Raw genomic sequence first — 21,535 nt, 5'->3', positions numbered from 1 at the left:
CTGCTCCCTGGGACAGACCAAGACTGATGGTGTATACCCCCGAGTACAAGCCCTAAGCTGAGTTTGCTATTTTGGGTGAAGGGGGAAGAAATGAGTTTTAAGAATCCACTTATGAATCTTCTCCAAACACCTGCAGAAAACTCAGAGAAAATATGAAAGAAATTGGTATGACTTCCCAAGAAGCCAGTAACCCCTTTTGGGTAAGAGCCTAAAAACCAACCAGAAGTTCAGAAGGGATTAATCACTGAATACCTGAAATGGGAATGTCCTTTAGTGGGAGTACAGGGGCAAGACTGAGTGGGATGAGGATAGGATGGTAGCTGGTGCCCCATTCTGGTGGCACAACCTTAGGGGGTGCCATTCACATGGACTTGAGGTTAGTGGCAACTCTCAGAGGTGTGTGAGATGGCAGCCCAGTGGAAGTGCAGCTAGGATAGAGGTCTTGCAGAAAGGCAGAGAAGCAGGTTGTGGAAGAATTGAGAGAATCTCCAGGCCCAGCAATGATTCAGGTTCCCAAATTCAGGTCAAGTTCTTCATTTCCTGGGCTACCCGAATACCCATGGACAAGTTGGGCGCTTGTTAAGAGACCATCACCAAGCCAACTTGTTGCCAACTTAACAGACACTGGAATAAAAAATATCAGCATTCACACGTAACAAAAGACACAAGTAGTAGATAAGTCTCTGATGGCTATTGTTTGGGTGGCGAATTTTGGAAACAGCCCAAAAGTCCATTAATAATAATGCCACTAAATTATACACTGAAAAAATGGTTAGAATGGCAAATTCTAAGTTTTATTTATATTACCACAAAGTTAAAAAATAGACTAAAAGGGAAATCCATAAAGATAGAAAGTAGCTTGGTGGTGGCATAGGGCCTTTAAAGCAGTGAACTTTCTATGTCTGGAGTCAGATTCAGCAAAAGGAGTCAGAGAGATTTGAAGTATGAGTTGGACTCAACCTCGTAGAAAGCGTGAGAAGGAATGCAGGCAGCCTCATCTGCTTACATTTGCCTTATTTGTGTTCCGGAAGAGTGTTTTCTAGACACACCTATCACTGACATAGGAATGGTACTTGGAAAGACAGTATGGACTCCTGAGGTTCACATTGCCCACCACTCCCTGCATGGCTCCCACCACACTGTTGCCTCACACCTGGCTGACAGCTAGCAGGGGCAAGGGGACTGTAGTCCCACCAACCACAAGGAACTGAATTCAGCCAACAACCTGAGGGATCCTGGAAGTGGATTCTTCCCCCAGAGCCTCCATAAGGAAAGCAGCCCTGCCGATGTCTCGGTTTCAACCCTGTGAAACCCTAAGCAGAGGAACCAGCCAAGCTTCCCTGGACTTTCAATCTTGTAGAAACTAAAATAATAAAATTATGCTGTTTTGAGTTGCTAGATTTGTGGTAATATGTACGGCAACAATAAAAATCCAATATACTATTCCAAATTTAAAAAAAATTTAATTCAATGCTCAAAACATCTCTTCCAGCTTGAAATGCTAAAAAAAGAAAAAAGAAATCTCTTCCTTTTTTGCAATTTTGATTCTTTTATAGAGGTATCAGTTCCTTGAATGAAATTTAGAGCACGAGTTGAGAAGAGGGCTGTGAGAAGTCAGGCCAAAGATGTACTGTTGGTTATATTTCACAACTCCTAGCTGTCATCCCTTGCGGGCTGTCCTCACCATTCTCAAGAATGTGGGCATGAGAACACGTTGCGATGGATTGAATCGTGTCCCTGACAAAGACATGTTTAGGTTTCACCCCTGGCCCTGTGAATGTGAACTTATTTGTAAATAGGATCTTTGAAGATGCTTAGTTAAGATGAAGCCAAACTGAATTAGGGTGGGTCTTAATCTAATATGACTGGAGTCCTTATAAGCAGAGGAAGTTTGGACCCAGTGGGAGGAGACAGGTGGAGAGAGGGACAGCGATGTGATGGAGGCAGAGACTGAGTTATGCATTGTTGGCAAGCCACCGCCAGAATCCTCCAGACCTCAGGGAAGGCATGACCGGCTAAGATCTTGGTCTTGGATTTCTGGCCTCCAAAGCTGTCAGATAATAAACTTCTGTTGTTTAAGCCAACCAATCTGTGGTACTTTCTTACAGCAGACCTGCCTAACGAAGACACAGGTTAGGAACAGATGTTTAGTGATACATACTCAAGGGCTATCATGGCCTATTATCCTAGACCAGTGGTTGTCAAACTAATGAAACTGAACCAGACTCCTGGCATCACCTATAAACCTATTAGAAAAGCGAATTCTTGGACACTTACAGACCTAACGCTAGAGCTGAGACCCAGAGATCTGTGCTTTACCAACCCCCACAGGAGATTCTGATGTATGCTTAAGTTTGAGAAACATTTTATGTCCTAGCCCATATAATACCATCTTTCTTTGAATAACAAGGATGAGTGATAGAGCTGGTAGAGGGAGAGAGCAGAGGCATTTCAGAAGGTGGGGAAGGTCATAGCTTTGTCCTAGAAGATCTCCAAATAGCCACTCAGTTTTAAGGGCTTGAGGTAACAACAAAAGCTTCGCAGCATTGCATAAGCAAAAATGCAAGAAAAGTCCACCCTGCTACGTTAGGCAAACTTGGCAGGCAATGAAAGGAAGTGGCTGACTGTATTTTCACAGGGGTCAGTTACCATCCCACACAGGTAGACAGAGCCCCAGGCAACAGTGTGGTGGGAGCCATGCTGGGAGTTGTAGGTAACTGTGAACCTCAGGAGTCCATACCATCTTCCCAAGTACCATTCCTATGTCAACAATAGGTATATCTAGAAAACACTCTTCCAGAACACAAATAAGGCAAATGTAAGCAAACCAAGAAGTGCCTGCAATTATTTTTTTTAATTTTTTTTTTTAAACATAACAACATACAAACACGAACATTCTTACCATATGATCATTCCATTCTTGGTATACAATCAATAACTCACAATATCATCACATAGTTGTATATTCATTACCATGGTCATTTCTTAGAACATTTGTATCAATTCAGAAAGAAAAAAGAAAAAAATTCATATATACCATACCCTTTACCCTCCTCCCTCTCATTGATTGCTGAGATTTCCATCTACCCAATATATTTTAGCCTATGTTTCCCCTTTTTTTTCTATGCCCCTTATCACTCCCTTTTATTGATCACTAGCATTTCAACCTACTAAATTTATTATAACATTTGTTCCCCCTATTATTTATTTACTTTTAATCCACACATTTTACTCATCTGTCCATACGGTAGATAAAAGGAGCGTCAGACACAACGTTTTCACAATCACACAGTCACATTGCAAAAGTTTTATCATTATACAATCATCTTCAAGAAGCATGGCTACTGGAAGTACCTGCAATGATTAACTGCAAAGTGTTTTGTTTTGTTTTCAAACCTGAAAAGGAGTTTGTGTGCTCAATTCAGGTCCTGTGTGTGGTGGGGCAGAGCTGACCTTGGGGAACAGGAAAGTAGCTTTTCTGGATGCTCATAGGGAACGGGGAGAGAAGAGAGTGTGGTGGAGACCCAACAAAGAATTGGAGGGTTTAAACTGCAGGGGGAGGTCTGCCTACCCACTGCTCTTTGAGCTGGGGTCTCCTGACTCAGGGCAGACCCGCAGCAGTTGGGTCTCCCAAACAAACAGGCAGTCATCCAAACGCCCTGATGGGCTTCTGCTATCAGCTGCCTTTTGATCCTCTGCCCATTTGGGTCTCACTTGTCTTTCCCCCTTGGAACTCAGATCTCCATATGCCCATCCTAGTTATGGCTGCTTGGCTGGTATTTGGGAGCTGGGTATTTGGGCCTACCCTGGTCTAGCCTGCTGGGAACAACAGCCAAAACTAAATAGCACATGGAGGTGGCTGGCTGGCACCGTCCACCTGTATGAAGGGAGCCAAGCCCCTGAAAAATAATCTTAGGAGTCTCCTCAACCATAGTCCAGCTTGGGCCTTGTACTTATCTGCAACATAATGACATGTTTCACAAGATTGCTTGCACCAACAAGGAACCATGAGCATGAGATTGGGAAAAGGCGCAGGGAGCCAGGTGCCTAGGTGCTGGGGAACAACTCCTTTGTGGAGACAGAGACAGCTTTTTGGGTTTTTTTTGAGGGAGCACCAGCAGGAGGTTAACCTAAGACATAGCTAGACTATAAAAGGGAAACTCCTACATATGGACACATGACTGGCAATGGGGATTTCCAGAAACTTGGGCACTTAACCTGTGATCAAAGATACTTCCCTTCTGGGAAGGCCTCGATTTCTCTATCTTAGTAAGGAATAATAACGCCAAACCATTTTACTGGTTGGGAGGTGTGGTTATGTAGTTGACAGCAAAAATTTGTTAGCATCAGCAGATCAAGCTGAGATTCAAGTACTCCCCTACAAAACTTCAGAAAGGTCTATCTGGTCCTTTGTTAATGGAAGAGCTCACTCTTTCCTGCTGGGAACATTCACTGAGGCCCTCTCTCTGCGAAAATGGTGAAAATAAAGCCAAAAACGCCAAGAGACAGGAACCCCATGGCTATGCAGATATTGTCTGATTTGATCAAGAAGTATTTATTAGGCGGTGTTGGAAGTTGAAGTATAAGGCCTATTCGATCCCATTCTTTAAGGAGCTTGTAATTCTTGTTGGGAGAGTGAGACAAACTCATGAAACAAACAGGAGCAACACCAAGCAATATATAACCAAGTTCTAAGTTGTGTGGTACTGACTTCAATTGCCATTGGAAATCAGAATGAGGAAGATCAATGAGGGAGCCCGTCGATGACAGCTAAATCTCTTGGACTGAAGCATTTGTTACTCTGAGCCATGGTTTATGCTCCAGATTTTTATGTTCAAAACAGTAGAAACCGGTCAGAAGGCCTGTCACATCAAGGATGACTCAAAAGTCTCCAGAGTTTCATTTCAAGTTTCTAAAATCACAAGACAAGTATGGGTCTTGCTGGGCTCCTCCTCACAGTCTCACCTACCACCCACCACCCAATGTGGACTGCAGGCTGGCTGGACTCAGCTTCCCCAGCCCCTTGGGCGGCCAAGAGAATGAGAAGATGGACTCCCCATCCCTGCCTGAGTTGGCAGCTTTAACAGGACAAGGTGAGTGAGCTCACACCAGCACCCCATTCCCACCGCACCCCAAACCACCCAGACCTTTCGGAGCACTCGATTCCCAGCTGTAGTGCGCTCCTTTGTTTGGGAAGCCAGTGGCTACTTCCTGCTCTTACAGAGCATCAGTTGAAAGGATGTGGGAAGGGGGAGGATAAAGAGGAGGGGTCTAGAGAATTCCAGAGAGACAGAAGGCCCAGGACACAGGGAACTGAGGACTAGAATAGGTTGTCTGGCTGGACACGTGGTTCTCTCTTCCCTTTGTTCTAAGGTGCCATTCAGAGCTGGGGTCCTAGTGGCCTTTGAGCTTGGGGAAGCTCTCCCAACCCCAACCTGGCCTCCCATGGCCACTCTGAAAGGCCCTTCTGTTTTTGTTCCCAGTTTCTGAGCTCCATGTATAAGCTGGGGAAGGCTGCAGCCCCACCGGCTGGCTCAGGTGTGCTCCAGAGCACACACACATGTGTGCTCTGGGCAGGGTCTTACTGCACAGGAGTCTACAAGGCAGAGGCCAGCATAGCCAGTGTGCCTCTCTTTCAAGTGACGTATTTGGAAAGTCTTTAAAATATGTCCAAACCAAGTGAATTAGAAATCACTTTCATTGAGAAAGTAAGTGAATGTCCCATGTCCTTTTAGATGCAACATTTGTTAGGGTGGGTATCATTTGGTGGCCCAGAATCTGACGAACACATGTAGTGAGTACAAGCCCAAGCTGATGCCCAGTTCCACGCTTAGGCATTGCTAGAGATGGACAGACAAACCGAACTGCATAGGGTGAGACTTTTGAGTCACAGCAGCCTCCTTTAGCTTCTTCTGATTATGACTTTCAAAGGACACTAGCAGTTTGTGGGAAACACTGATTCAGCATGACTCTACCTTTAACAACACAAATGGCGCTATCCATACCTTCTTGAAAAAGCTCCTAAGAAAATAAAGAAGCCTAAATCTGAACTTCCGTCCATGAGACCATTCCTTGAAGGAAAAGGAGAGACCTACAGTAAAGGTTCTAAGGGAATAGGTATACTTTCTGGCAAGAATTCCTGATAATAAGTATACTGTCACTTGAGGACTTACATTGTGCCAGTTGCTTTACATACATCATTTTATTTAATCTTCTGGGGAAGCCGACCTGCCCAAGGTCACACATCTAGTAACTGCGGGACGTGGAATTTGACTCAACTCACCTAAGCACCCTTAAATACTTCCTCCCTCATGGGCCCATGTCAGTAATTCCCGGCTACCTCCAGGGTTGGGCAGAGTTGGGCATTTAAAAAACCCAAACCAGTACTGGAGAAGCTTTAAGATTAACATTCTAACCCATAGGCTGCAAACGTACAGACCTTTTTTTAAAAAGAACTTTATTAAGGCAGATTTTACGTTATCACATCATTTACCCATTTCAAGCAAAAAAGCGATGTTTATTTTTTTTGTAAACTTATCAAGTTGGGCAGCTATTCCTATAAGTCAACTTTAGAATATTTTTATTACCCCAAGAAATTCCCTCACGCCCCATTTATCTACTGGCCAAATACAACCAACAGATTTTGTGTTTGGTATACCATATTTAATTAAAAAAATTTTTTTTTGCTGACATTGAAACATGAAATAATTTCACAAAAAAATTTAAATTTTCAACTTCTCTTGGAAAATCAGAAGATTGGACAAAATTGGACCCTCCTACTTATAAGGTAAAATTAGTAGCTGCCCCTGTTGGACAAAAATGTGTGCTTTTCAGCTCCTTGCATGAAATCAGGGCGGGGCCCCCCCAATATTCGGCCTCCAGCCTCAGACACCTGGTTCCATGGCACTTGGCAGGTGGTAGAGCCATTGTGACTACTTTGTTGGTGCAAAGTTAGTTCTTGGGCCCCACCGGAAAGACCTGCTCTTTTTATTATGTGGCCTTCTCTAAAAATAAAGCCAGTATTCTTATTCTGAGATTTCATAATGAGAGTTTATATCTGATGTGGCAAAATAAACAGGGTCTGTTTCTTTCCTTGCAATCACCTCTTTGGAGTCAACCTCTTTCTAGACATAAAGATGACTTTTCTTAGATCTTGCTTTTTGGCTTATCTTTACTAGACTCACTGCAGGCACACTTCTCACGAAGCTTTTCATAGAGTAAACTAGGAGATAGCATTCTTTAGCTGCTAGAGTAAGCCTTGCTGGTTGTCCCACCCAGTACTTCCTTTGCTCATTATTATTATTTTTTTATTTTTTATGTTTTTGGACTGGGAATCGAACCCGGGTCCTCGGGCTTGGCAGGCAAGCATTCTTACCTGCTGAGCCACCGTGGCCCGCCCTGTTCATTATTATTTTATTCAGCACAGCAGTATCTTCAGGGAAGTTATACCTAGCCCTAGGGAATAAGCTATGATGGGCCCAGGCTGGGAAACCCTTTCTGCTTTAACAGTGATTGGCTCAGGAGCAGACATATGACCCAGTTCCAGTCAAAGAGACGTAAGGGAACATTGGCATTAGCTGGGGGCAGGGTGAGGGTGGGAGGACTTTTAGAAAAGATTTACCTCCCTTTTCACCATCTTCGTTGATTGTCACAAGAGAGTACGACATTTGGTGCTATGGCAGCCACCTTGTGATCATGAAGAGAAAACCAAGAGAATCACAGAGAAGCTGAAACACAGCCGTCTCATTGATGAGTTACTGAGTCATCCAAAGGTCTCCTTCTGGATGTCTGTTCTGTGAGATAATAAATGCCCTTATTGTTCAATCCACTTTTACTGATGTATTCTGTTATTTGAAACCAAACACATCCTGATACAGTGTTATATTCTAATCACCAGTCCCCTGGCCAGCACTAGGACACTGCCCTCCTTTCTACCTTTTGCCCAATTTCTTAACTATATTTTTCTGGGGTGGGTTTCTCATATATAAAGCTACCTTCCACCATTTAAAGTTGATGTTTATTTTGAACACTTAAGAGATGAACTTTTTCTCACCTTCCTTTAACTTCAGAGTTTATGTGTAAATGACATATCCTAAAAACTAAATATGCCCTAATACAAAAGGCTGTGAGGTTAACCAAGGAAACAAACGCTAAAGGCACAGACCTTGTCACAGCAGATGGACCACCACAATTCTGGGTTAAATTAGCAAACAGGCAAAGACAGTTGCCCTAGATAACCATAAACTGGTGGCCAGCTCTGGAGCTCTATGACATGGCTTTGTTGGCTGCCAGCCTCCTCCCACAGACTTGTGTTAATTAAACAAAGAATAGTCGCTTCAGGAAGGCTACCCAACTGCTTCAAGCTTCACCCCACCCCAACACCTGGGGGGAGAGCATTCAGCCACCCGATTGTTGGGATGGCAAGAGGGCCAGCCTAAGCATTGGCCATTCGTTCTTCCCTGTGCTCAGAGCTTCACTCACTGACATTAGTTTTTTTTGTTTTTTTTTGGCATGGGCAGGCACCAGGAATCAAACCCAGGTCTCCTGCATGACAGGCAAGAATTCTGCCACTGAGCCACCATCACACCGCCCCTGACATTAGCTTTTACTATGAAGTACCTACCAGGTGCCAGTTTTCTCATGTCTGTTAGTACTAATCCCTAAAACAACCCCATAACGTAGATTAGTTATACTGTCCATTTCACAGACAAAGAAACGAATGCTCAGGGAGTTCAAGTGACTGGCCTAAGACCAAAGAACTGAAAAACTGCAGCGATGAGTCTGATAGGCTCCAAAGTCCGCCCCCTCTCCGTTGTGCTGTGCTGTATCACCAGCCAGTTCAATCCAAGTGAGGGGGCCAGAACTGCTGACCAGGTGGTCCCTTGGCTGCAGCTAGCTTCCAACAACCTGGACAACTGCATTCTGGCAAGGGGGCTCTTGCACCAGAGTCCTAAGCCTGAACCCTCTCTTGGGTCTCTGACTGGTGGAGTAAAGCCCTTCCGTCTTGGCTGTATTCTGAGATCTGTGATAGTAACCTGCCTAGGGAGGCCCCAGGCCCCTCCTGGCCCAGGATCTGCCTCCACTTTGCCTGCCCCAAGTCTCCATCCTGTACACAGGCTCCCAGATGACAACTTCTAATATTAAAATAGGACAGACTCTAATCAAGCCTTTTAGATACAACCTTCAATTTATTATGTGAAATAAATAGATAAGTGAACAAGTTAAATAACATGATGAGGGAGGAAATAACTACAAGTTTAGAACATGGGACATTCTATAAGGTAGAAGATCTGTCTCTTTAAAAGTCAAAGTCATTACAAAAAGGAGAGGGAATTGCTCTACCTCAAAACAGATGTATAAAAAATAACAAAATGCAATGTATGATCCTTGATTGGTTACTGGTTTAATCAAACCACCTATAAAAAGATACTTGGGGGTAAATGGGGAAATTTGAATATGGCTTCAATAACAGATGAAATTAGATAATTAGTTTACTCTTTGTGTGTGTGTGTGTGTGTGTGTGTGTGTGTGTATGTGTGTGACAATGGTATGATTATGCGGACAATGTCCTTACTTTTTGGAGATATATTTAAAGGAGAAAAGTCACTATGTTTCTAATTTGCTTTAAGATGATTCAGTAATAGAGAGAGATGTAAAGATAGATGATCGAAAGGTAGGTAGATAGATGAAGCGATAGAGTGAGCATATATGCAGACTTAACCACTGCACATCTAGGTGGTAGATGTGTGGATATCTACTGTACTATTCTTTCTACTTTCCTGTGTGTTAGAAACTGTTCATAACCAAGAGTTTAGAAACTAGATGAAATTGACTATAGGATGGGGACTTGAGGCCAGGGCCTCTCTGTTGATCAAGTTTTGCCCACCTGGATCGCCATCTGGGTGTGCTGCCCAGCTGTGTGGATCCCCTGCTATTTCAGCCTGGACCCCCTGAGCTGTGAGTGAGTTGAGAGGCTGCTGAGCTCCCTGGAGCCAGACCAGGAAGTCCTGCACTTGGACAGCCAAGGCAGGAGTCCTGGAGAAAGACCCTGTATTGAACAGCAAGAGCCCCCCTGAGCATCTCTCCCAGTGGGAATTAATGGCACAGTGTGAAGATCAGTAGCAAGTTTGGGTGCTGGAGTTAGAACCATTTACAAATTAGAAAGTCATTCCTGGATATAAAGATTAAAGACAAGGTCAACATCTAATGGACTCAGTACAGTTGTCATAAAACGCCACAGCGACCAACTGTATGGAACTTGACAAAATTATTGCATAACTCAGATGGAAAAAGAAGTGGGCCAAAAACGCAGACTTAAGGAATATTTTTGAAGATTGTAAGCTCCTTGAGGAGAAGAGCCTCGCCTGGCTTGTCTTTCTATCTTCCCACACAAACCCCCATCATTACACAGGGTCTTACACACACAATGGGTACTTGATTTTTTAAAATATAACTCATCTGAAAAAAATGATCATGGTGATGAATACACAACTATCTGATGATATTGTGAGCCACTGATTCTGCACCATGTATAGAAAAGATGTGTGTGAAGATTTTTCTTAATAAAAATATTGAAGAAATAATTTTAACTGAAATGAGAAAGCCGACAAGTTGACCCTGCATCTTCTCTCCCTGGGTTGCCCTCCCTGCAAGGCAGAGAGTCACGGGGAAGAGGGATGGTCAGCAGTGCAAGGGATCAGGGAGCACAATGGTCTCAAAAGCCAGACCCCAAGAAGTTTCTAAACCAATTCCTCAGTGCCACACTTCCGCACAGAACACCATGCAAATGGCTGGAAAAGCAAGGAAAGGAATCTCGACCTGGGGACAGCCGACTGCGTCACACAGCTGAGACAAACACCACCCACAAGGGCAGGGGCAGGCTCAGCCATGCCGGCCAGCTGCCTGGAATTTCCTTAGAGTGCCGGCGCTGGCCTTGGAGCTAAGGAGACATGGCCTCACATATCAGCTCCACCCCAAACGAGCCGATCTTTCACGTTATTCAACCACAAAAAGGAAAGAAGTTCTGAGACACATGCAACGACATGGATGGAGCTTGAAGACATTATGCTGAGTGAAAGAAGCCAGGCACAAAAGGACAGATACTGTATGATTCTACTTACATAAGTATCTAAAATAAGCAAAAATTTGTAGAACCAGAAAGTAAATTAGATATCAGGGGCTGGGGGACGGGGGCAGGGGGAATTATTGTTTAATGGGTAGAATTTCTGTTTGGGGTGATAAAATATTCTGGTAATGGATGGTGGTACTAGCAGCACCACATTGTACAAGTAATTAATGACACTGAATTATACACTTAATAATGTTTAAAATGGCAAATTTTGTGTTACACATGTTAGCACAATTAAAAAAAAGCTGATCTTTGAGCATGTTTCCTCATCCAGAAATGGAGATTTTAGTAGTAATGCCCTTATAATAGAGATGAATCAAATAAGATAATGTATATAAACAGCTATCAAACACCTGGGACACAGCAAGGATTCAATAATCAGTAGCTGGTATTATTTTTATGAATATAAATGCAGTTATATACTCTACCCGAACAAATTCCTCATGGCCAGCTTTCTTAAATACAAGGAAGAAATTACACAATCACCTTTGAAATATGTTTGTCAATCAAGTTAATGATTTGTTTCCCCATTTATTTAAGGTTGTGGGAGGATATGGGAGATGAGGAAGAATTTACCAGCAGGTCACCGGTCACCCTTACCAAGATCGGGACCATGTCATCTGCCTTTTGTATTCCCTCAGATCCAGTACTGTGGACCACAGCGCAGGGACTCAAAAACTCTTGGTCACTCCGAGGGCTGACCTTACATGCGATGGAGTGCCGGGAACTTCCCTGCAGAGTAAGTTTAGGTGATGCAAGCGATCTGGTGGAGGGGCCATTGATTCCACAGAAACCCGCACAGGGAATGTGTCAGGAAAGTGGCATCCTGACTCTTTTGCCCTTTGGAACCAGTAATCTGCAGGAGGGAAACTTCCAGAGCTCCCCCGTAATGAAAGTTTTAGCTGGAGCTACAGCCTTCACACCTGGATTCGGGAAAAGACAGGCAGGAATGCGAGCTGGCTGCTTTACCAACCAGCGTGAAGGGGTGATTTTATTGGGCTACCTGGTCTCTGGAGCAGGAAATGGGCTATAGACTAAGAAATTAGCATTCTAAAAGCGAGGGAATCTGTGAGTAGGAAAGGACCTTGAGATGGCAGTCTCCTAGCCTGCCTCTTACACCGGAAGGCCCAGAGTCTCGGTAGTAGCAAGGCAGGTAGGTACCAGAAGCTGAGCTTTCTGACTCTCCCCATGGCCCCACCTAGCCGCTTGCTGGGATGCAACGCCTCTGCTAAGCTGACCCGCACATGGACAGTCTCATTTTTCCTCTCTCTCAGTCCTCCCACAGCCTTCCCATCCTTCCCAGCCTCCAGGCACCAGGAAACTCAGAGGGGCAGAGTGCTGGCAGGCCAGCAAGCTGGGACCTGAGGGCTTCCTCACTCTCTCTCTCCTTTAACCAGCTGCATTGTCAACCTCAGCAAAAGGCACCTGCGTGTCTTAGGCTGTCCCTAACCTCCCAGCCCGGTGCCAGAGAAGCAAATACTTTGTCAACACATAACCAGCTTTGTGCTCTGAGAGGGAGGCAGGAAAAGTCCTCTGGCCACACAGATACGCCCCCGGTGGAGAAGGGAAAGGGCATCATCATCTAAGGAAGTTCCAGCACATGTTCTCATTAAACAAATAAGCAATAAGAAGGAAATGATAAGATGGGGAGACAACCAAACTCTTGAAATGATGCTATCATTAGGGCATAACTGCTTTCCTCATTCTCACATGCAGAGGGGCGAAGTGTGTTTATGAACCTGGTAAAAAGACATCAGGGCAAATTAAGTTGCATCCCCAGCCTTGCAACTTAGCATGCGAATGAAACACAGGCAGTGGGGCTTGACAGGGACCAATGAGGAGCCCCAGGCAGGTCCCAGGCTGCTGGAGAGGGAGATTCAAACTAGAGGGAAACACTGGGGGGAACTGGGTAAGGGGCCCTGTCCTGTTTCCACCAGGAACAATCTCCATTCGTTTGGCTACGAGCAAGCTGGTTTGCCCCCCACCCCCCACCCCCCACCCCAAGGACCGTGGCAGTTCACACAGGGAGTACACCAGACCAAGCCCTGGGAATATTTAAGTGAGTTCACGCCAGTATCCAGGCAGCAGGGATGCCGCCCCAATCAGGACCATTGCACCAAGGCAAGCTGGGCATTGCCAGGGTGTTTGCGTGGCAGAAACTAACATATGGGCCCCAAAGAAACGCTCCTGGGTAGGAGAAGGGAGGGCTGCACCCACATGATTTACTCTCTGGTGGTTTTGCATTGGTTTCAGAACCTGTGGCTAAGGCAGAAGGACCAATAGGGCCCCTGGCCGCATGGCTTTTTCTCCTCCCAGCTGCTTCTGTCTCTCTCAGGCTCCTGGACACAAAACAGCTGAGCAGATAAACAAGCCACCACCTGCTCCCTCCTCCCCCTTGACACCGCCCCTGTCTCCAAGTCCCACCCCTTCTTCCTCGCACTCTCTCCCTCTGTTCCTCCCTGAAGCCAAACTTCCCAGAGGCCGCAGCTGCAGCCTGCTCTCTCCCCTCCTGTGCACCAGTCCCCAGCAACCTCCCCTCTCACCCCCGCCCCCACAGTCCCCTGCTCCCTACCAATGGCAAATGAGGAACATGTGTACAGAGCCCTGGGCTCTGCCTCTCCCCGAGCCATTTCAAACAAAACAGTTGTGCTTTATGAAAGTAAGACGTGGAGCTCTGGAGTCCCCAAGGAACACGCTGGCCCCAGAGCCAGCCAGTGTCTGGCCACTTCGCCAAGAGCCCCTCTGCCAAGGCACAGGAAAGCTGGAAGGAAGGGGTTAAGCAAGGAGGGGCCCAGCTCAGTTTCTGAGGACAGAGGAGGCAGATTCCTGGGTTGGAGGGCAACAGGAGACAGTCTAAGGAGACCCAAAGGCCAAGGCCCATTTTAAAACCTCAGTGAAGGCGTGCACACACACACACACACACACACACACGTACACATACACACACACACAATCTTATTAACAAGGTTGTCACAACAGACTCTAGATTTGGTAGTCAGAAACCCTGGGTTGACTGTTTAATAAGTCCCAGGTGCCCAAGGTAGGCCCTACTGAAGGCCCTGGCTGGTGAGGGGAGACAGGAAAGCAACCCCAGAGTGCCTACTCCCAGGGAGGAGGGCGTGTGCCAGGAGCTGGGTGGTGGAGATCCCCAAGAGGTTTTCTGGGCAATTTCGTGTTTAAATCTCATCTCCAATTGTCTCACCTGAGTTCTGAGCAGCTTAGGTAAGAAACTAACTAGGAAGACAGCATACCAGCTTCTGTCTTTACCCCCATGTGTCATATTTCTTCAGAACCTTCTCTTTACAGTTTCTTGGACAGGCAGGAGGTAGAGGCAGAGTTTGGGAAGAGCAAACCTGCCTTTCCTTTGCTGACTGTTTCATATCTGCATACCCCAATATTATTTTATGTGCAAAGTCTCAGGAGAGCTGGTCTGCTAGGCACTGGGTTTGAAACAGTTAACTGCTGTGCAACTTTCAACAAGTTACTCAACCTCTCTGAATCTGAAAGTAATATCTACCTCACAAATTAAACTACTTTTTATTTTTCAGGTGAAATTAAGCAACAAGGTACAGTTACGGTAACATAAAACACTGAGCATTTGCTGTGGCCCCACCTGGTGCTCAATAAAATAGTTTCCTTTTTTTTCTGGTATTCTTTGGGAGACAAAAAGGGAACACCAAATGAATATTGGAACAGTGGAAGAGGCAGGAGCGAAAGGTGGCAAATTCAGTATGACTCAGATGAGGAGGCACGCATAGACCCCCTGGATGGTGAGGATGTGTGTGGGTGGAGAAGGGTGTATGTGTAAGACAGGTGGAAAACTCCTCCTGGAGGATGTCAAAAGACAGCAGCTCTTCCCTCCTTCTAACCTTAGAGCAGGGTATTTTTACAGGCTGGATAATTCTTTGGGGTGGGGACATTGTCCTGTGCATTACAGGATGTTTAGCAGCATCCCTGGCCTGCACCGACTAGATGTCAGTAGCCCCCTCCCCAGATGTCACGCTCAAAAATCAAAATATCTTCAGACACTGCCAAATGTCCACCTGGATGGTGGAAGCAAATCACCCTTGTTTGAGAAGCACTGTTTTAAGAGCTCAGGGAACACACCTCCCCTTAGAATTCTGAGCCTTCTGTGCTCACAGGAGGGTCTCATTAAATCTTAGAAGGATGGATAGACACCAATTCCTTTCTTCTAGACAAGAAAGACTCTAAAAACCCCTGAGAAGGATGTAGGGCAGTAGAGAAAGGCAGTTAAGTGGCTACTCTAAGAAATATGGTGGAGGTAGGAGGGGAGAAGGAGAAGCAATGCTTCATGTGCTGCTGAACTGGCCAGAGGGCGAGAGCCCTGGACCCCGGTCTCCTTCTTTGGCGGAAGTTGCTCACTTCTATACTTTGCCTTGCCTTCTCAGCCTCCTTGTTTGCAAAACTGAGGCAGATTTTCAAGTCAAAATGGGAAATGATTCAGGGTGGTGGGGGTCAGCCCTGTGCCGGGTCTTGCTGAGCACCCCAGCCGTGGACAAGCCATTTTGCCTCTCGGCAACTGCCTCTAGGACCCACTAAATTCAACGGTCACTGTTGGGGATTGAATCGTGCCCTCCACCAAAGGCATGTTCAAATCCGAACCCAGACTCCTGTGGGTGTGAGCGCATGTGTAAAAAAAGGATCTTTGAAATTGTTATTATTAGCTTAAGTATGACTAGCATCTTCAGAGATCCTATTTAAATGAGGGCAAATTGAATGGGGCTGGGGGCTTAACCCATATGACTGGAGCCCTTATCAGCAAAGGAGATTTAGAAGCAGTCCATCAGTAGAAGCCAGAAGTCAGCAGAAACCAGAGGAGCAGACATAAGGAGAGGGAGCTGGTCATGTGACGGAGGCAGAGCTGCAAGCCAAAGATGCCCAAGAATTGCAGCAGACCAGCACCAGGACACCACAGACAGGGAGAAAGCCTCCAAAACCGTGAGACAATAAATTCCTGTTGCTAAGCCAAAACGCATGTGATATTTCTCATGGCAGCCCTAGCAAATTGAGGCAATCCCTTCCAGTTTTAAGTTCTAAGACCTGTGAACTCCACAAATGTAATTAAACCAACTAAGTAATTAGGGCATTGTAAAGTTCCAACTTATTGCCACTTCAAGCCAGCAGTATAATTCTCTACATGTTAAGAACTCTTGTTGTCTTGCCTAGAAATATCTCGCAGGTGCCTACTCTAGGCAAAGTATGTGGTCCCCATTGGTGAGCATAGAAAGAAGACTTTCCCCTATTCCTTCAAGGGCTCACAGTCTAGTTAGATACAAATAATTCCAATAAAATACCATGTGTGAAGAGTGTCTCATACTCTCCAATGGCTCTGAAGTCAGGCAGACCTAAGTTGGAAGGCTGGTCACCAATAACAAGGAGCCCTTGGGTAAGCCACTTAATCTCAACTTCTTCTGTAAAATAGGCACAATAATTGCATCTATGTCATAGAGTTATTGAAAGGGTTCGATGAGATAATACATATCAAGCAATTAGCATGGTGCTTGGCATATAATTAAGTGCAAAGTAATTGTTAGTTGCAAATATTTGTTGGTTGCCTGCACCAGGCACTGTGCCGTGCCCTGGGAACACAGAGATTCCGCTCTGGAGAAGTTCACCATATGGTAGAGAAAGAAACCAGGAACCAGTCCAATGCCCAGAGAGGGCTGTGAGGGAGGCAGGGACTGGGGGCCATGGCCACAGGGATGGCGTCCAGCTCTGATCGCAGGATCACCACAGATATCACAGGATGTAGAGCAGAGGTGATGGCTGTGCCGAATCTTGGATGGCCATAGTATTCACCCAGGCTAAGGGGAAAGGGGCCTTCCCGAAGGTAGGAACCCAGGTGCAAAGGAGCCAAGAGCTTCGTCCTCCTGCAGAACAGCTTATACCTGAGCAAGTCTGGGCTCATGTGGGGTCGGGGTGAGAAGCAAACCTCAGGGTTAGTTCCTGAAAGAAGGGACCTGTGCATACACACACACACACACACACAAATGCTTCCTTTTTATTAGGCACACCATTTTTCTTTTTGACACAACCACGAGGCAGCTCAGAGCCAATTTTGGGGCTCAGTTGTTGCAACCTGGACTTGCATCTAGGTTTTCTGGTGCAATTATTCTCTTGCCCCAGCTTCCTTTACAACCTGAGCCTCAACTTTCATGCTGGTTTTCAGATTTAGGGTACCTGTGCCATTCATCAGAAATTGCCTCAAATTCTTTTTGAACACAGATGGTATGTAAATAAACAAATAAATGAACTCTGAACACAAAAGCACATAGCCGAGCATGAAGCCAGACCCCTTTGGGCAAGCTCCACCAAGGCAGCGGTGGAATCTGTCCTGGTCACTGCCATATCTCAGGGCTGAGACCGGTGCCTGGCACACGGGAGGGGCTCGGGAAACAGCCGCGGAAGCAAAGGGTGACCTTAGAGAGCGTTTCACCTAAAGGCGCCTTCTCTGCAAATGACACTGGGGCAGGCCTATGGGACCACTGGCTTTGTCACACATTCGGCTCTCTATTGGACTTCTTTGTATATTGTTCACTAATTGTTTTGGCTGAAAGCCTTGTTGTCCCAACCAGATGGCAAACTATACCTCAAGGACAGATCCTTTGTCATAAGCACCGTGGCTCCCGGAACTGCACCTAGCACTAATAAGCTAACCGAGCCTCCTCCTTGTAACCCAGCAAAATGAACCCCCGTAACCCTTCCCTGTCATGCTGGAGTCATTTTCCTCTCTGACCATGCCGTTGGCCAGTGAGAATGGCAACTTTCTCATTTATCCAACCAGCCAATGAAAATTTGGTGAAGGAAAGAATGGCTTCTCCTTGGTCCATGATGAAGCTTTGTGCACATTTTTCAAACCAGCTCTATTCACAAAAGAAAGGGGTGGGAAAGAGGAGCTCACCCCTTCTAGAAAAGGGACTAAGGTTCCTATGGAGCATAGGTTGGGACAGCGGACAGGGCTCTGGCAGCTGCCACTGTGGCCCCAGCTCTCCCTGCTGAAAGCTCCCTGTCTCTTGGCTCCTATCAGGAGTCAGCCCAGGAGGAGCTGACGACCCACGAGTACTCACGTTATAGCTGCGTCCAGGGCTTCAGGCGGGCCCCTGGGATTCCTGTGGCCTCACACACCTTCCCTTCTCCTGCCTTCCTGCTTTTCCTTTCTGTCTCTCTTCCCTTTTCTCTCCCTGCCTCTCTCAGTGACAAAGAGTATCAGGTTTCAGTTTTCTGTGTCGAGGGATCTGACAAGATCCTTTCCCCTCTCTCTTTTTTAACTTGGATTACTTTCCAAGTGGTTTGGCTCCCCTGGCCTGCCCAGCTGCTGCGGTGCAGAAGGGGTTGGCAGGGTGGGCAGGGGCACGGGGTGGAAGCTTCCAGGCCTGTACCCCCCTCTTCTTGGTATGGCCCTCCCTCGTCTGAACCGCAGGCGGCCGGCTCCGAGGACCCTCCCCGAGGACTTGAGAGCGCTGGCAGCCCAGGCAGCGGTGGGGGCAGCTCAGAGCCGCCGTCTCCGGTCAGGGCCCTGGACTCCTCCTGCTATAGCAACGGAGGGAAAAGGGGGAAATGCCGGGTTATTTGTGATCTGACTACCCCCTTCTCATTTAGAAAGGTAAACAGGCAAGAAAATGGACAAGAGTTTGAGAACGGCAGAGGAAAAGAGCAAAGGAGAGAGAAGTCATGAGAAAGAGAGGAGGGGTCCCTGGAAGCCCACCACGGCGGCCTCCACCAAGAATATAGTGGGAAGCGAGGATCTGGGACCGGCCTGAAAACAGGTCTCATTCAGAAAATTGAAATGTTCAAAATATTCATTACACGCCCCTCCATCATCAAACACAAATGTGCACTCTGCTCTGCATTACAGGGTAACTGAGGCTTAATTGATTGTCCGTGCAGAAGTGTGCATCAGGTACCCTGAGGTGGAAGACGTGGGCATCAGGTGGAGGCTGGGCATCAGCAATGCCCTCCTTTTACAGGTGAGCTGGCTGAGAGGTCACGTGACCTCCCCCAGTTCACTTAGAGACCCAGTGCTGGAGCAGGCCCCAGGACCAGCCCCACCCCCCACTTCAGCCCCACCCCACCCCTACCCCACTCCCACGCACACGCTGTGGTTCCCTGGCCAATCAATAAATGAGTGCAAAATGAATTTAGAAAACAAAAACAGACACACAGGTGCGAAAGCGAGAGGAGAACTGGTGCAGAGGCTGCATTTGCAGATTTGGGTTGGGTTGGAAGTCCTGGCCGGAGGCCTGTGGAGGTGGGGTGGTGGTGGTAACTGTCACCTCCCGGCCCCTGGGTGTCTCAGAAGGGCAGGCCCTGGCTTCCAGGGCTCCCCGCGAGGGCCTTTCCATCTCTGCCTGGTCCCTGCCAGCAAGCCCCTCGGCCCCATTCCTGGCTGCTGGGGGCCAGGTCTTTCCCAGTGAACAATTCTTAGCACCCTTAAAAAAGGACTGTGGGGAGTCGGGGTCAGTGTGTCTAGCTCAGCTTTCCTTATCCTGAACCAGATACGGTCTTAGGAAACTGCCCGCAGTGCCCAGTCCTAGCGTTCAGATGGAACATAAAACCCACGCCGCGGGTAGTGTGGCACGTGGTCACCAAGGACACCCCAGCCTCGGGCTGAGTTAAGGGCCTTAGCTGGGGGGGGGGGGGCTCGTGGCGGCTCTCCAGCTCGCATCCGACCTTGCCCGGACCAACGTCCCTTGCCGATGCTCTCTCAGCACCCTTCAGCCAGGCCCCCAGAGACGCAAGCGCCCTGAGCTTGCTTACCTTCGGGGCTCACTCGGCTGTGGAAACAACACGCAACTTCCCAGGGTTCTGAGAAATAACTTTGCTAAGAGTGTCACCAGCTGCAGACGCCCCTGTCATAAACTGTCTCAGCCCTAAGCCGCCTAGGGCTTTTATCCCCTCCCTCCTAGCTACTCATTACCCGGCTTAATTAGGCCAGGAAATGCTCTGGCGGAGGACACTCTCGGCGGGAGGCAAGGCTGGAGGAGAGATTCTCAGCAGCTCCACTTCCTGAGGCTCGCGCTGGGGGCAGGGGAAGGACGAGGGGAAGGACTGCCGGAGATGGCAGGGCCGCGTCCTCGGCGAACAGCTGCTGAGAAAGAGGCGAAGATGCACACACATTTGCTTCCCAGGCCCTCCGGGGAGCTGAGGGCTTTGCTTGTTTACGGGAACGGCACCGGATCTGAGCGCTCAGGAGTCCTTGCCCACCCCACCCTCGTCCTCCCACCTCATTCACCAGCCACCCCCCACCCTCGAATCCTCAGTAACCACTGGTTATATTTCAACCCCGTCCATCCCTGACATAATCCCGGCTAAGGACACAGCCAGACACTGCCTCGCATTTCTCAGGAAGCCCCTGACCTTCACCTTGCATTGCCTTGGCCGTCTGTGAGCAGGTTGGGCCTCCCTGGAAAGATAGCCCCAAGGTTCTTCCCCAGGGCGGATGCAGAAATGGGTTTGTCTCCTGAAAGCTGGGAGGACTCACTCATTTTGTTTTTTTAATTATTTTATTTTATTTTTTTAAATACCAAAAAGCACCAAACAAACGCAAACATTCCTATTTTGATCATTCCGTTCTATATATATAATCAGTAATTCACAATATAATCTTTTTTATTAGTGAAGAACATTTAATAACATGGAAAAATATACACAATAAGCTAAAAAAAGCAAACTACAAAACTGCATATAAAGTATGATTCCTATTCTAGTCATTAAAAAAATGTTTTTAAACATAACAACATACAAACACGAACATTATTACCATATGATCACTCCATTCTTGGTGTATAATCAATAAATCACAATATCATCACATAGTTATATATTCATCAGCACGATCACCTCTCAGAACATTTGCATCAATCCAGAAAAATAAGTAAAAAGAAACAAGGAAAGACTTTGTACATACCTTACCCCCTGCCCTGTCACGGAGCACCAGCATTTCAATCCACTAAATTTATTTTAACATTTGTTCCCCCTATTATTTATTTATTTTTAACCCATATGTTTTATTCATCTGTCCATAAGGTAGAGAAAAGAAGCATCAGACACAAGGTTTTCACAATCACACTGTCACATTGCAAAAGGTATATCATTAAACAATCATCTTCAAGAAACATGGCTACTGGAACACAGCTCTACATTTTCAGGCAGTTCCCTCCAGCCTCTCCATTACACCTTAACTAAAAAGGTGATATCTATATAATATGTAAGAATAACCTCCAGGATAACCTCTCAACTTTGTTTGGAATCTCTCAGCCATTGACGCTTTATTTTGCCTCATTTCTCTCTTCCCCGCTTTTGGTCAAGAAGGTTTTCTTAATCCCCTAATGCTGAGTCCCAGCTCATTCTAGGATTTCTGTCCCATGTTGCCAGGACAGCCCACAC

The 21,535-nt window shown here is 46.7% G+C and overlaps 1 protein-coding gene across 3 annotated transcripts in view; it reads right to left on the bottom strand.

Annotated features, from left to right (window-relative positions):
- ADA2 (adenosine deaminase 2) overlaps positions 1-18,448 on the bottom strand; it is a 66,912-nt gene extending 48,464 nt beyond the window's left edge. The window contains exon 1 of one of the 3 annotated variants that reach the window (XM_077169583.1): positions 18,217-18,448. The gene's annotated coding sequence lies outside the window, so the exon portion shown is untranslated. The remainder of the gene's footprint in view (positions 1-18,216) is intronic. The other 2 variants (XM_077169584.1, XM_077169582.1) reach the window with 2 other exon arrangements.
- Between the last annotated feature and the right edge of the window lie 3,087 nt (positions 18,449-21,535).

This window comes from Tamandua tetradactyla, chromosome 7 (genome assembly GCF_023851605.1).
Source record: "Tamandua tetradactyla isolate mTamTet1 chromosome 7, mTamTet1.pri, whole genome shotgun sequence".
Taxonomy (NCBI): Eukaryota; Metazoa; Chordata; class Mammalia; order Pilosa; family Myrmecophagidae; genus Tamandua; species Tamandua tetradactyla.
Note: the sequence above shows the minus strand (reverse complement) of the source record. Positions and strands in the feature narration are given on the sequence as shown.